Source organism: Trachurus japonicus, chromosome 15, assembly GCF_045865225.1.
Source record: "Trachurus japonicus isolate A0001 chromosome 15, Traja_1.0".
NCBI lineage: Eukaryota > Metazoa > Chordata > Actinopteri > Carangiformes > Carangidae > Trachurus > Trachurus japonicus.
In genome coordinates this window covers 9,474,755-9,489,959 of record NC_140921.1, presented here as the reverse complement: position 1 = coordinate 9,489,959, position 15,205 = coordinate 9,474,755, and positions in this window count along the sequence as shown.

Here is a 15,205-nt window from a genome sequence, read left to right as displayed (position 1 = left end):
GAGTCTGAAACATGGAAATGTTAGAGGATTTTCTAAGCATCTCTTTTTTACGTCTAAACAACAGGCTCTCATGCCGTCTGTCCCTCTCTCCCCCACAGCAGCGCCGAATGGGTCGCTCCAGTCTGCCCGGGCTGTCCAATGGCAGAGAGGCACAGGGATGGGAGCCCCCTATTGGCTCCCCACATGATCGATCCGCGGGGCTGATTGATCGGTTATGGGCCACATTGGCGAGAAAGCAGCAAAACAAAGCGTCGTCCGTGAATGGGGAAAACACACACTTTTGTGTTTCCCGTCACTTTTTTTTTGCAGGCAGTGAACTCACCAAAAACACACAATGTTTGACCAGGGTCTCTCTCTCTTTATCACTCACTGTCTCCCTCTCACACACTCACATACACACTAATTTTCACACCACCAGCTTAATTACCAACTTGTAAATGCACTCACACGTTGACTGAACTTCTACAAACCAAACACACACACACATACACACACACATTAGGACTCTGTAACTTTCTCCTCAGACACTGATTCAACTTCAGTCTCTTCATAATGAACCGCTCGCTCGAGTCTTCCCTAGTTTTTTTTTGCACAGATTGTAAAAGTTTGGTCAAATATTGATGAGCTTTAATTTATGGAAGGGGAAACCTGGATTCTTGAGTAATTTCCCGAGAGCAGTAATGACAGCACTCAGTTAATGTGTGGATGTAAATGAAGACGCTTTGAATTTACGTTATCTCGTTATGTTTGATTCCTCACTGGGATATAAAGGGGTGCAAATCTTATTTCATTTAAGTTTATCAAGTTTTTTTAATTAGGAAAAAGTTACTTTAACTGCCTCAAAATGTGTCTGAGATATTTATGAGATGGGAAGTAATTTAAAAACTGGATAAATGACACGAGCAGGGATTCATCTGAACGCGCGTAAAAGCGTTTCCTGAAATTCAAGTAGATTGTTGTTTATTTTTGTGCTTAGTTTCCTCATGATGAGAGGTTGACTCAACTTTTTTTTCTCTTCTATTTAATTCTCAGCTCATCACACGTGGATGAGGAGTCGAGTGTGTAAAAGAGCCACATTATCTCCTGATTATGCTCATGAGGTGTTGCTGGTCGGTGACAGCCTGTTTGAAGGAGTTTTTTCTCTCTCTCCCCCCCCTCACCCTCACCCCACCATCCAGTGCAGCGCGTCCACTCATCGATCATCTGCCCCCGGTGCCAGAGACGGTGTCATAACATGATAATGCGGCTTCACACATTCGCCGGTGATTCAGAGACAAAAAAAAACAAAAAAAAACTGGAAAGAAAAGGGAAAAAAAACCCGTGCGCTGGGATCCGATGGGACAATTTTACAGGCATGAAATGACGATCAAAGCCTCCCGCAGTCCAGCCGGCGAGGCTCCGGGGGGCGCGAGCTGCACAGAAGCCGAGAAGCCGCGCAGGACGCACGGACTTTTACGCACAGAGACACCGGATCAAATAATAATCCTGTGTGAGCGTGCTCATCGAGTTTGTTAATTCACCCATTCGTTGGTGAGTAGAAGCTCTCCTTCTCACATTCCTCTGTGTGTGTGTGTGTGTTTCTTTTTTCTTTTCTTTTTTTTACTGCATATTAAATTATTAAAAAAATCTTTATCACTGCCACTGAGATATTTTTCCCACAAGGAGAAGTCATTTTTAATTAAAGGAGAAGCTGGTGTTTTAATCCACGCTCAGATAAACGTGTGTGTCTAGTGTAAAACAAACAGGATAACACACACCACAAGGTACACTCAATTTTTTTAGTGAGTGGCCCCAAAATTAACATGAAAGGAGATCACAGTGTAAAATAACTACCATGGCGTTATAAAGCAATTAAGCTCCTTCAATTAGCGCTTGTAAAAAAGGAAGGAAAAAAAGCAGCACTTTCTCTCCTGGAGTTGCTTTTTCGTGAGGGTCAGCGCATTTTGGCATCCTGAAAAGAGAGCAGGGAGGAGGGAGGAGAGGAGGAGGGGGGGGGGGCAAATACCGTCATTTCTGTTTAATCCGCTTTGCGTTGACGGTAATGCTTTGAGTCGTTTCAATAAAATCAGCAGGTATTACTTTCAGACGCTTGAATGTAAATTGACAGCATGTTTGACTGGAGAGCGTTATTAGGTGGCCTGTGCGCCTTTGACTTGTGCTGTTTGGAGACAAAGGCAACTTGCAGCCTTTATGTGTCAGTTCATGAAAACATTAAGTGTGTGTTCCTCACTCAGTGTTGCATTTCACAATTTTTAGTCAGCACCTGTTATTTGGAGCTGAGAGAAACGTCGTTAGAAATGACGCAAAATTGAACTTTATTTTTTCAACCCGAGCAAGTTTGGAGTTAGAATAAACAGATAAATAAATAAAAAAGCAAAAGAGATGTGAGTCACTGTCCGGCTGCATGTGGTCGCCTGTATCGCTGCATGTCCGAGCGGCTGTTTGAAGAACCAAGGAGCAAACTGGCAGCCCAGAGGAGTCAAACTGAGGTCAAACTTTTTGCAGCCCCGCAGCTCTGAGCCCAGACGTGTTGGGATCTGCAGAAAAAAAAAAAGAAAAGGCCACTGAGCCTCTGTTTTGTGTCACTGCTGCTGCAGCACAGGCAGACACAGAGACCTGCTGCAAAGTTTTCACAGCTTATCTAATTACATGAAACTACTAGTATATTATCGTCTGTCAGGACATCCAGCCGGAATCATTATGGTGCGTTCAGGGCGCACGGTCTGAGGGGGCTCAGTCAGAAAAAAGAAAGACGCTCGGGCTTTGTGAAAGTAAAAAAAAATCTCTTCCTTGGGAGATTTATTTGAAAAGTGTGTGTAATGAGCTATATAATGCAGTAAGGTATAGCGCGCCCTGATCTCCGCTCATACTCGATTTCAAATGGTTACTAATTAATGAAAGTACAGGAAATTATTCCAATATTCACTTTGTATTCATTTCTAGTGACGTGAGGTTTAGCAGGATTTTTTTTCATTTTTTATTTTTTATTTTTTGCAAAAGTGTGATTATTTTTAAAAAGAAAAGAAAATAAATAAAAGAATGACACTAATATCTCGGGAGAAAAATGAAATGACATGGCACCGAAAAACATCATAGTGAATACACCGGCCTGTGGTTACTGGTGTAAAATGACCAGCTTGTGGTGCAGTGGAAATAAATATCATCTATCAGCAACATTCATTTTTAAACCGTGGAACCAGCTCCATTATTTTTAAATCATGTGTAACTCTTTTCTCTGGGAGAGTAGCTATTCACTTGACTTGTGCTGGATCCTGCAGTTTGGCCCAAATGTTCATCTGAGCTGCTCTCTTCTCGTCTCGTCTCGTCTCTCACACACATTAATGCTTAATCATTTGCGCCTTCTACCGGAGCTGCTGGAAATTACAGGTCATGCAAAAAAAAATACAGATGAGAAGTCCTGCTCAGATAATTGAGATAAAAAGCTGTTTTTTATTTTACTATTTTATGCTGAACCCAATGAAGAGTAAACTGTTTGACTCTATATGGAAATTAATTGTTTTATTTCTCATTATTACTGTTTCTGTTCATAATAAAACATACTAATAAAACCTGCAAGTGTGCCTGGTGTCTTTTGGTGTGTTGCCTTTTGTTGGAAACTTCCACTTTCTGTATAGTTTTCATGTGTTGAAAACCGACTGACAGGCTTCCAGAGAAATAAAGAATATTTCTGTATTTACTGTGGATACGATACAAGTAAGATTTCATGTAGAATTGACCTCTGAGCTTCTGTGGAGCTGCTACAATCATAAACAACTTCTAAATACAGACACAACTCCACCGACAGAAGAAGCCTGAGATTGAGTTTGGTTCACTAATCAAACTAAAGTCGCCTCCTGTCTAGACGTTTAGTGTAAAAACTGTGATGTGATTTGAGTCTAAAGAGTCACTTAAAGCTTCATTTAGTTCTGTCAAAGCCTCAAAGTAAGAAAACTGCTGCTGCTGTTGTTTTGTTCTCTCCGAACAGTTGATATGTAGGTGTTGTGTTAATGTGAACATGTGGACTCACGATAAAGAACTGCAAACTGCTGAACCTGAACAGATTACAAAGAGCTGCCGGGGATGTGACAGTCACACGCTGACACCGCTGCATCACACCTATAGATGCACAGTGACGAACAGCTGCTTCGCTATGTGAGAATTATGTGAAATTAGATCCATTCCTATATATAAATATACACACATATAGACATATAAACCTACACATTCAGGCAAATATTCACACACACACACACACACAGATAGAGGAGAGGAGAGGCCGGCTGCAGCAGTAGTGGTGCTGAACGCTGCCAGTCAATTTTCACATTGTGCCACCGGCCACCAGGTCAGCAGCTCCACTTTTACTCTGAAAGGCTGCTGAGTCTGAATTAACCCCACAGATAGACAGAGAGCGCATCACTCTGTCACACACACACACCTCCCTACCTCCCTCACTCTCTCTTTCTCTTCTTCTCTCCCTCTCCCAGTGTCTCTCGCCCTCCCCTTCAAGCAGCATTTGTCACCACTGCTATTATTTCAGGTGTGCTAATGGTGTTGCAGACACTTCTGCAGAAAGAGAGCGAGGGAGAGGAAGAGACAAGATGGAGTGAGAGAGGAGGAAGAATTGGAGGAAAAGAGGAAATCGTGGTCATCATCATCCTCACACGAGTCAAAAATGGAGGGGTGAGGGGTTTGGGTGAGGGGAGAGGAGAGGAGGGTATAAGGGCTGTCACATGTGGGGCAGTCGCACCGTTCAGGGTGGAGGGGTGAGGGTGGCAGTGGGTGAATGGGTGAGGACGGAGGGGGAGGGGGGGTGGGGGGGTTGTCACACCTCCCACAGATACTGTGAATTGATCAGCACCTTAGAGAGAGAGAAAGAGAGGGAGAGAAAAGGAGGGAGGGAGGGAGGTAGGGAGAGGGGGAGTGAGGAAGGGAAAGTGAGAAAAAAGGGAAAGCGGCAAAGCAACGAGATGAAGGATGACGATGAGGAGTGGAAAAAGCTGGGTGTTGGAGCCGGGGCTATAAAACCAGGAGGGGGAGAAAGAAAAAAACACGCACATACACACACACACACACACACACATACAGGGCGATAGGAAGGGAGGAGTGAGGGAAGGCTGCAGAAGAGGTGTGAAGACTCATCTTTTCCTGGATGGGTGTGAGTTTAGGCTGGAGCAGGGAGAGTGGCCTGGGAGCACAGCATAGCCTAGTGGTAATAAACCAGCAAACCCCAGCAGAGACGCAGCCGCATGCAGCACCGGCCTCCATTCACAATATAAGACAAAAATTGTTTAGTAAAATAGATCCAAATAACAAATTTTCTCTATTTCTTGAAAAGGCTTGGGCAATGAGACGAAGAGTGATATATAGTTGAGTACCGAAAGTGATCTTAAGTTGTTTATTTATGTCACACCTGTGTGGCAGGTAACACCAACAGGAAGGACTGTCTAGTCTTTGTTTTTGTATTTGTTATTGTGTCTTGTTATCTCATATGGGATGGGCCACAGTGGTGGCGTGACACGAAAAAAAAAATTCATTCATTCATTCACAATATGAGAGGTCAGACTTCACATGCAGCAGGTCACCGTGTTAGAGGGCAGTTTAACTGTCTGACTGTGTCATAACGGATGCTACATATATAGATATTAACTTTAAATAGAATAAAAATGAAGACAGAGAGTTATCTTAAATTTCAGTCCTGTGACGGTTGGTTTTAAACACTGTGTCCTCAATATAAATAAATACTAGCTGTTACCTATAGGAAGCAGTTCAATATCATTCAAAGGATGGTCAGCAGAGGGCTTTTATTTTGACAACCCAACCTGTGTTGTTGCTGTTTAGTGCGTGTGATGTTTCTCTTCAATGATAGATATTTAAGTTGAAGAGAAAAGTAATATAAAGAAAAGACATTGATGTTTTTTTTTCTTCCTCAGGCTTTACAGCCACATGATCCCCTGTTTTTGCAGTTTCACAGTAAAACCCATTCCTCCACATGACGGGCGGTTTCTTAGCCCGAGCGGCTGGTAGAATATAAAAACCTTTACCACGAGCAGCATCGGGCTTGTGGCTGATCTGTATCTCCCTGCCTGCAGTAAACACATGGTCACCATGAAAGTTCAACTCTTAACACACACACGCAAACACACACATGCCACAAAACCACTGTGCAGTACTTATACAGCAGAATGAAGGTGATAAAAGCTCGAGCTCTTCAGCTGCCTCTCTGATTCATCACTGATTAATTATTTGCCAAAACATGTGCAGCGGGGTACTTTGACAGGATCCCTTTATTCTATTCATCACTTGTAAGACTGTAATTTAAAGGTTATATTGTATAAATATGAACAATATATAATAAATACTGTAGATACTACACAAATATAGTAATATGAGTTTATCAATAATGTAAAAATACACAAAATAAAAGGGGAAGATGTTATATAAAAGGTGTTTAATTGTATAATATCATCAGATACAGGTCCTGTGGTGGACAGCTATAGAAACCAGGGCCATGCAGACTGTACGCTGCCTCCTCACTGGTCTTAATCTTGACCCGCCGGGTGCCAAAAGTCAGGAGATATCATGTCTAACATGTATTCAGGCACGAGGCTGCTACTGATTTGAAAACCAATAACAGATTCGCAAAAAAAAAAAATCTTTCCTAAAACAAGCGGGCAACCAACAACAAAAAAGGGATCGGATCTAGACGTGTGTGGTTCTTCACATGTAGAGATCAGCAGCTTGAAGGATCTGCAGTTCCTCTCCAACGTGGCATAGGTTAAGATTTGTCTGTCAACTTCGCAATATGCTTCGGATAAAGAGCGAGGTTTGCTGATGGTTGCGATGGCAGACTTCAAAATACATTTTAATCAGTCGGTCAAAAACGCGGAGGAAAGAAATCGAGAGCAAATATTTGGCATATCAGCTCAGATGCTTCAGATACTCCAGTTCAGCAGCGGGGCACTCGTCCATCCTGGCAGCAGTGAATCAGATTACCAAACACACTGATTGACTGCAGCGGTTGCTAGTGAACCTACAGCCATCTCTCCTAAACAAAAAGTCTCTACTGAAGTTCATGAGGAGGTCAGCGGTCACATCATCTCATCTAAGATCCCTCGTATACTGTACAACTCTGCAGGGTCCTAATAAAGAAGCTTTCAAAGCATAAATTCCTGTCATAACAACAAATGTCAGAGACACGCTGAAGTACAGACGACTGCTTCTGCTGCGCACTAACTGTGGCTTTGCTGCAATAAATGGAAGCAATTGTTCTGCTCGTGTGCAATAAAAAAAATAAAAAAAAACTACACTAAGGCTTTTCAAACAATGACACGCAAACTTGTTTTCCGCGAAAAGTTCTTCCAAACCCACACAGAAAACTGTCAAAGAATCAAGGTAGTGTGATTTGTTGTAAATTTATTCCACTTAGCTTTTGTTAATTATCACAAGTGTCATAACCATCAAAAGACAACAACAGACGACTTGGCACTCGCTAATGTTTGACACTTCTATCTTTATACTCTTTGTTCTGTCGCTTTTTCTTTCCTCCTTTGTTTATCACACATTATACCACACCTGCCTCAGATAATTATTCCTCCCTCCCACTTTTTTTTCTTTTTCTTACCTCGTCCTTGAATTTCTAAATGCAGACAGAACCAGTAAATTTCTATTCCACTGAGCCATTTACTGTGTCAACTCTGGGGCTGAAGAAAAGTCATTAAATTGTCATAAAGATTCACTGATTTATCGAAGCTGTGTATGTGTGTGTGTGTGTGTCTGTGTGTGTGCGTGTGTGAAATCTTTAAACTGGTTTGATTGTCTGCAAATCCGTCTGCCAGCATCGGTCTGATTTACTTTACATGCTAATTAATTGACTCGGGGAATTAACCTCCTCATGTGTTGTGTTTTCAAAAGAGTAGAAAACTTCAGTCACGTATGGAGGTTAAAGTGCACCAAAAAAACCCTATACATTAGTATTATTTTGTTTAAACAACCCCAGTATAGATTGATTTGTATTTATTGTATTGCTGCTTAACCTGGTTTAAAGTTGCAGAAAATTAAAAATCTACATTAACACTGCTTTTCCACAACACGATTCAATTTTCAAACAATTGTCAAAGGTCAATTATCGACTGATTTCACTTCAAAAGGAAGAAAATTCCACAAATATATAAATAGTTTAAAATCTAATAAATAAAACAGGTATTTTTTTCTTTGCCCCTTAAAATGTCAGATGAGGAAGTCATATTTTTAGTTAAATAAGATGAATTAAGTTTAGATTAACTTTTGAATAAACAGAAAAGAAGTAGAAAACAGAGTTTAAATAATTCAGTAATTCAACAAAGAGACAAACGCAGCAGCAGCTGTGGCGACATCTGACCACTCGTGCTTCACAGAGAGGGAAAGAGAGAGAGAGAGGAAAAAAGAAAAACCTCCAAACATTTCCATCCAGAAACAGTGACAGAGTTAATCAGAGTGAATCGACATGTTCGCGGTAATTACATTTGTGCCTGGATTTGCTCCTCGCCACCAAAACCACCGAGAGCTTCCATTGCAACAGCGGTTCAGGTTCATGGTTCCCGTCATTTCCACCAAACTCTGGTATCACAACCTAAAATCAAACATCCTCCACATGCTAAGTGTCACAGTTTCACAGCACAAAACGCAGTTAACTCTAACTATCCTCGGTGAGGGGAAATAACTTAGCTTATTACTCAAGTACTGCACTTAAGTACTTCCATTTTTATGGTACTTAATACTTCGACTCCAGAGGGAAATATTCTATTGATGAATATGATGCATTTTTATAGATTAAATTACCTGACAGCATGTGAAGGGGTTGGAAATTAGCCCTTCCTCGACCAGCTGCAACATTAAAATGGTGCTTTCACATTAATGCATCAAGATTAACAATCCAACAGTGTAATATATATAAGAATAAAGCACCCTGAAAAGCTCCGTTCTGCATAATGAGTACTTTTTTACTTCTCCTTAGGATGCGAGTACTTCTCTGCCACTGCCTACCTGTGATATAAATCCAGTTGGACTAAGTGCAAGAATTATTTGCGAGTATTTTCTGACCTGTGTCTGTAAAATAATATGGAAATATAAAATCTACCGGTGATTTAAGGAGCCGTGTGGGTTTCATCCCGAGGGAATCAACATCACAGGGCCACACATAAACATTTTAGAGACTGACCTTTCACCTATCAGGGCACTGGAAAAGAGTCTGTTGGAGGAGGGTGGGGCAGGGGGGTCAAACGTCCAAAACCATTACACATCACCAGCTAATTCCCCCCTCTGATATCCAGACAGGTAAACTGTGTGCATGCATAGCTAATGAGTCGCATAGTCGGACCCCGAAACCAAACGCTCCTCAAAGAAACATCTATCAACAAACACACAGAGAGAGAGTCTGAGAGTCAGTCTCCGGCTGACAACATCAGTGCAACCTGATCTGGCTTAATAAAGACCCTTACCTGCATTTACTGCTCCGTTAAAACGCCCTCTTGTTGTTCTACCAATTCACCACACTATAATTGCACCGAGGCTGCATATGGTCCTCATCTACTGCCCGGTGCAAGATAAAAGCCAACAGGGCTGCGAGTGTACAACACAGGGGAGCAGTGAGCTGTGCTTGTGTGTGCTTGTGCTTGTGCTTGTGCTTGTGCGTATACGTAGCCTATGTATGTAAGCATTTTAGGGCAAATTGGACTCAACATAACTCAGGGGATAGTTAGGAAAACTGCATGATGTCACCGTTATTACACTGTAAACGCAGTTGATTCGGCTTTGAGGATTTCTGCACACCGCCGCCGCCGCCGCCGCCCTGACATGTGGGCCCGGGCTGGTTCACAGATCCCACCTCCACATCCCCGGCTTTGAACTGCTCGCTGAGAACCACAGTGAAGTATTAACACATCAAGCCAAATTAGTCTGCTAATTAGTCACTTATTGAGGGTGTTTTATTACTTTTCCAGGAATATTTGGGGCAGTTTTACTGTAAAATGAGATAAGAAAAGGCTACTAGAGAGTAATTAAAAGTGCAAAATTAAACATCCTCCAGTTGTTTTTAAAGGATAGTAGGTCACTTCCATCCTTGGCTGATATAACTGCACCACTTGTACAGACCGGGGCCTCTTATTTTTCTAAATTATGACCTTAAGGTGATGACTTTGGCAAGAAACTAAATAAACTAAATAAACAGTTCAATAACTGGATTAAGACTGACAGGAGATTGGCTTGTGGACAACCCCACAGTGCTTCCTTCGTGCTAATGCCAGTGCTTTTGCCTGCTCTGCCCAGTCAGGTTTATGAAAGTCAGCCGGATTAGAGCCCAGCTGGGGCTCAGTAAACCAACACTCGGTCCTCAGACTCACACCACCATACATGACTTCCCAAACAAATCTCGACGTCCACCCCGCCCTCCTTTTTTTTTGGTAAAATTTCTGTGGCTCCGTCACCGTTTTCTCTCCCCTGGCTGTTTTTCCCCCTTTCACACAAACGCGGCCTTTACACAGCAACTCACACAAAGACCCCACAAACACACACAGACACACACATGCACATACGTTCTGCTCCAAATTAAAATACGAAGGCTTATTGAGCAATACTCCTCTAATGGTTTCATCCCCCAATGGTTTTATCTTTGCACACATAAACACACATGCAGCCTCTCATCTCCGACCAAAAGGAGCTGCTCTCCTTCTCTTCTTACGTAAGCTGGCAGAAAATCTCCTAAATCCCTCTCTTTTGCTGTTGTTGTGTTGCGTCTCGGCTGGCGCGCCCCTCTCCAAGAGCATCTGAGACCGGGGCAATTAGAACCTGAGCGGGGGCCTTTGGCGCATCAGACCATTTAGCATAGAGGCTAATAAGGCCGGCTATCAAAAAAAAAAAAAAAAGGCAGGCAGCAGAACCCACTGGCACGGCAGCGCTGCGCGGTATTGACGGCGATTTGACGGCGCTGAATCGTATCAAAGAGCTTCAAGATGTTTGATTCTCCCCGCGAGAGCTCAAATTTCGACACTTTTTCTGGAGCCAGTGTGAAGAATCCTGACTTCTAAAGAATTTACAGCACTGTCATCTGCTCCTGTTATTTCGGTTTTCTTTAATATATTGGAAAAAAGTTGAATATTTTCACTCTTTTGTTGGATACAGAAGATTTTTTTCTTTTTTTTTTCTCTGAAAAACCAGGTGTGGAAGCAGCTGTAGAGAGAAATGTTACATAAGGACACGGCCTTCTCTGTCATGTAATAAGCTTAAACTTGGACACTGATCTAAAATTTATAAGGAGAAGAATGAATTTTAGTGAGCAGTGGGTTTGTAAAACTATGACAGGTGCTCACGGCTCTCAGATCTGACCGAAAGGGAAAGGGAAAGGGAAAGGCAAGGGCTGGAAGAAAGCGTTAGAGTGTTACAAGAGATCCAGCCACAATGTGTATGCAAGAGACAATGAGAGGAAAGGTCATAAAGACAGAGAAGAGGAGGAAAGAAGGAGTGAACAAGGCAGGAGAAAGGCAAGAAAGAGAGAAAGAAAGAGCAATGGAAGGTTGCTGCTAATTCTTCCATATCTAAGCCTCTTTGCAGAAACTCCCTTTGTCTTCCAAGTCCCAGTCATTAGAGCCTAATCCTATCAACCAGGGGCTAATCTGAGGGCAGAGGGTTCAGCCCCCTCAGCTCCACAGGCCAACACTCACACACACACATACACACACTATCACACACACACACGCACAGGTACACACATAAACATAAAAAAGACACAGTAACTCATATAAACCCTGTGAGATTCGGAAAAGTCGCAATTTGCAATACACAATGTGCACACGAGGAAATGTACAGATGTTTTAACACACACACACACACACAGTCAGAAACAATGTGAGTCCCTATTCTTATGAAACTAATTAATTAAAACTATTACAGTTTAACACAAAATCAATAATTTCCCTCTGAAAAGTCCAATTCCAGTCCAAACTTTTTAGCTTTTGTGATGATGTGAGCTGAGACTGCTATGTGTGTGTGTCTGTGTGTGTGTGCGTGAGACAGGAGGTGGTGGGGGTAGGAGGGGTAGGAGGGGGGGGGGCATCAGTTTCCCACACATTCCAGCAGAGCCTCTCCCCCTGCCATCATCATTCTCCTCTTTATTTCAGTGCTGACTATGCCCAAGATTAGTTATTGATCAGCGAGGATATAAATTATTCTAAAGTGAAAGCTCAACAACACAGTCATTATAGATCGACTATTGACCAGCTCCGATATATCATTCCATTTCCACAGCACTGCACCCCTGCCACCGGCCCGGAGAAATGCTCAAATAATGAGATGGGGGATTTTTATGACTTGGGCACACTCTGCTTGACCTTTTTCAGGGAGAAGGTAGATGGATAATATCAGCATCGGGTTCTCGAACGCGCTGCCATTTGGAGAGTTTGGCCAGAAACGACCTGGTAAATGAAGACAGAGACAGATTTCGATGGAGATGAATTGCCAACATGAGAGGTTGTCTGAGGTTACAACTCGACTTCTAACTGTTTCAAAACATTTCCTTTATAACCACATTAAAAGGTATTAGATGATGAATTTCAGAGACACTATCTTAGATTATTGTTGTATTTGACAGAACACAACGTCCTGACGATTAGTTTAATTATCGGCAAATCCTCTCATCTTCCTTCGAGTAGTAGTGGGTCGATGAAATATCATTAAATTATTAATAAAGACGCAGTCACAGTTTTGCAGAGTCAAGTTGAAGTTTTCATATCTTTTGTTTTCACGAGGCAAACAGCAGATATTCAGTTTAAAAGAGAAAAAGCAGTGACTGAGAGGCTGAAACCTCTAAATATTTGGCATTTTTGCTTCATGATTCACAGACTCGCAACTGGTATTTTTCTGTGAATCCAAAATACAGTTAATAAAACAATGTTTTTTATTGAATTTATTGATGTACAACGTCAGTGTTTTGTTGTGTATTTTACACATTAACTCTGGTTGTTGTTCTGATTTGTTGTTGAGGTTTGGTTCAGATCGGAGGATCGTCATCGTCATTGATCAATTAAACAACTTGTTTCAGGTTCAGGAACCATCTTTCTCATGGTTAAATAAACCAACACTGCCTGTCTGTCTGTCTGAAACAAACTCTAACCTTCTCTTTACGCTGACGCTGTCACTATACCTGACACTCGAAGGTAAACATATCATCGTTTTTCGGGCATTCTGTGAAACCACTGACGCATTTGTATTTTATTTATTTCCTCCCATTTTTCCTGCTGCACAATACTTCAGCTGTTTAACGTCTGAGGATCTAATGTGTCATTATTTCCTGTGTTTCTGACCTGAATGCGATGTAAGCGGTTTGTGAACGGTCCCTCGTCTCCCTGTTGCGTTGAGGGTCCATCACATTTTGTTTTGTTGTTGCTGCTTTGTGCAGCACCGTGAGGAAGAGGAGGAGGAGGAGGAGGAGGAGGAGGAGGAGATGGGGCTGGTACAAATGGGGGATTTTATCCATGGAGGTGTCAGAGTTTAGCAAAGTGTAAAATACTTAAAGCATCAGGGCAACACAATCCCCTGCTGGTCACAGTATAAATCACCATATATTCTTATTGGCCTAAGCCCTTGTTATGAGTAAATACATCCACAGGCAAGGGAGGCTGGCAAGGTTCATGGGAGATTCATCCAGCAATAGCGGAGGGAAAGTCTTGTATGTGTGTGTGTGTGTGTGTGTGTGTGTGTGTGTGTGTGCATGTGTGTGTGTGTGTGTACCACATACCGCTTAGGGAGGCTAAGGAGAGGATAAGGAGATCAGCAGAGGGGGAATATCACGCCTCTTAAGCATGTATACACTTTCTAACTTTTACTTTTTCACCCAAAACCTAAATAAATCCCCACTCATCTAAGCATGATAGACTCCCCTCACCCCTCTCTCTCCCTCTCTCTTTTCCCTCGAAATAATCAAACCTCTTATTTACAGACTTTGGCACGGCCGCGACGCCCTCAGCTCGGCAAATTTCAAAGAAAACCAAATATATTTAACAACTGCGTATTATTCCCAATCAGCGATGCTTGTTTACAACATTTCCTACTCACTGTGTTGGAAAAGCCGGCCAGACGCTAACCAAAACCACACAACATCAAGTCATTTTCCATCCCAGGGCCAAATTATTTATTGCTTTCAGTTCCTTGTCTATTTAATGGATGAATTGGGTTAACGGACAGAGGAGGAGGAGGAGGAGGAGGAGGAGGGAGAGAGGAGAAGGGAGGGAAAGGAGGAGGAAGGGAAAGAAGAGGAGGAGGGGGGGAGAGAGAGAAAAACAGTTTCATATTTCTGTAAGCCTCAAACTTTTGGCAAACAGAAGAAAAGAGAACTTGGCCCTAATTCCATCTCACGCTGGCGTTTGTGCATTCGAAGTTCTCGGGGGCTGCTCTGGCGGAGGGCCTGAGCCCGTAAATTGGATATTAGGGGGCGATATAAAGGAGCCTGTGTGTGCTCCCGTCCCGGGGAATTATTGCCTCCAATATCCCTGCGTATGCGTCTCGGGCTTCCGAAGCCAGGCCAGATAGATCCTCATCTCATAAGGGGGCCAAGACTATATCCATCGCTCCTTAACTTTTATGAAGCTCCCAAGCTCTACAATGGGATTTGCTAGGGTGTCTTTTCCCCTTATCCAAGCAGAGGAGGGGGGTGGGGGGGTGTGACAATGCAGATATAGCTGCATCTTTCTGGCTGCAAAGCTCCGACCTCCTATTTGAATACAAGCATTCAAAATTGTAAAGTGGCATTCTTCTCTTCCCTCTGTGAAGCCGGCTCCGTGGCGAGATATCTCTCCCCCTGCTTTTAGACATGCTTTTTTTTCTCCCCCCTCCACTCGTTTTCTTTTCTTGCTGCTGTTTTGTCTCTGTAAATTCACTCCTGCATCTTTTTTTCTCTCTCTCTCTTCCTCTCCAGCTCTTAATTGCCTCTCCCCACCTTCCATCTTTCTTAAATCTTGTTCTCTCCTACACGAACGGCTTCAGCGACTGCCCCCCGCCACTCTCCTTGTGCCCTTGTGCCCCCTCCCCACCACCACACCACCACCCACCGCCCTTCTTTTCCTTTGGGTAATCCTAAGAAGGGGGCAACACCATCAGAGGGTGTGAAATTAAATACATTACAGCATTGCGGATTAAAGTGTTTCATAGGCAGTTGCTCATCCACATCAAACTTTAGCTT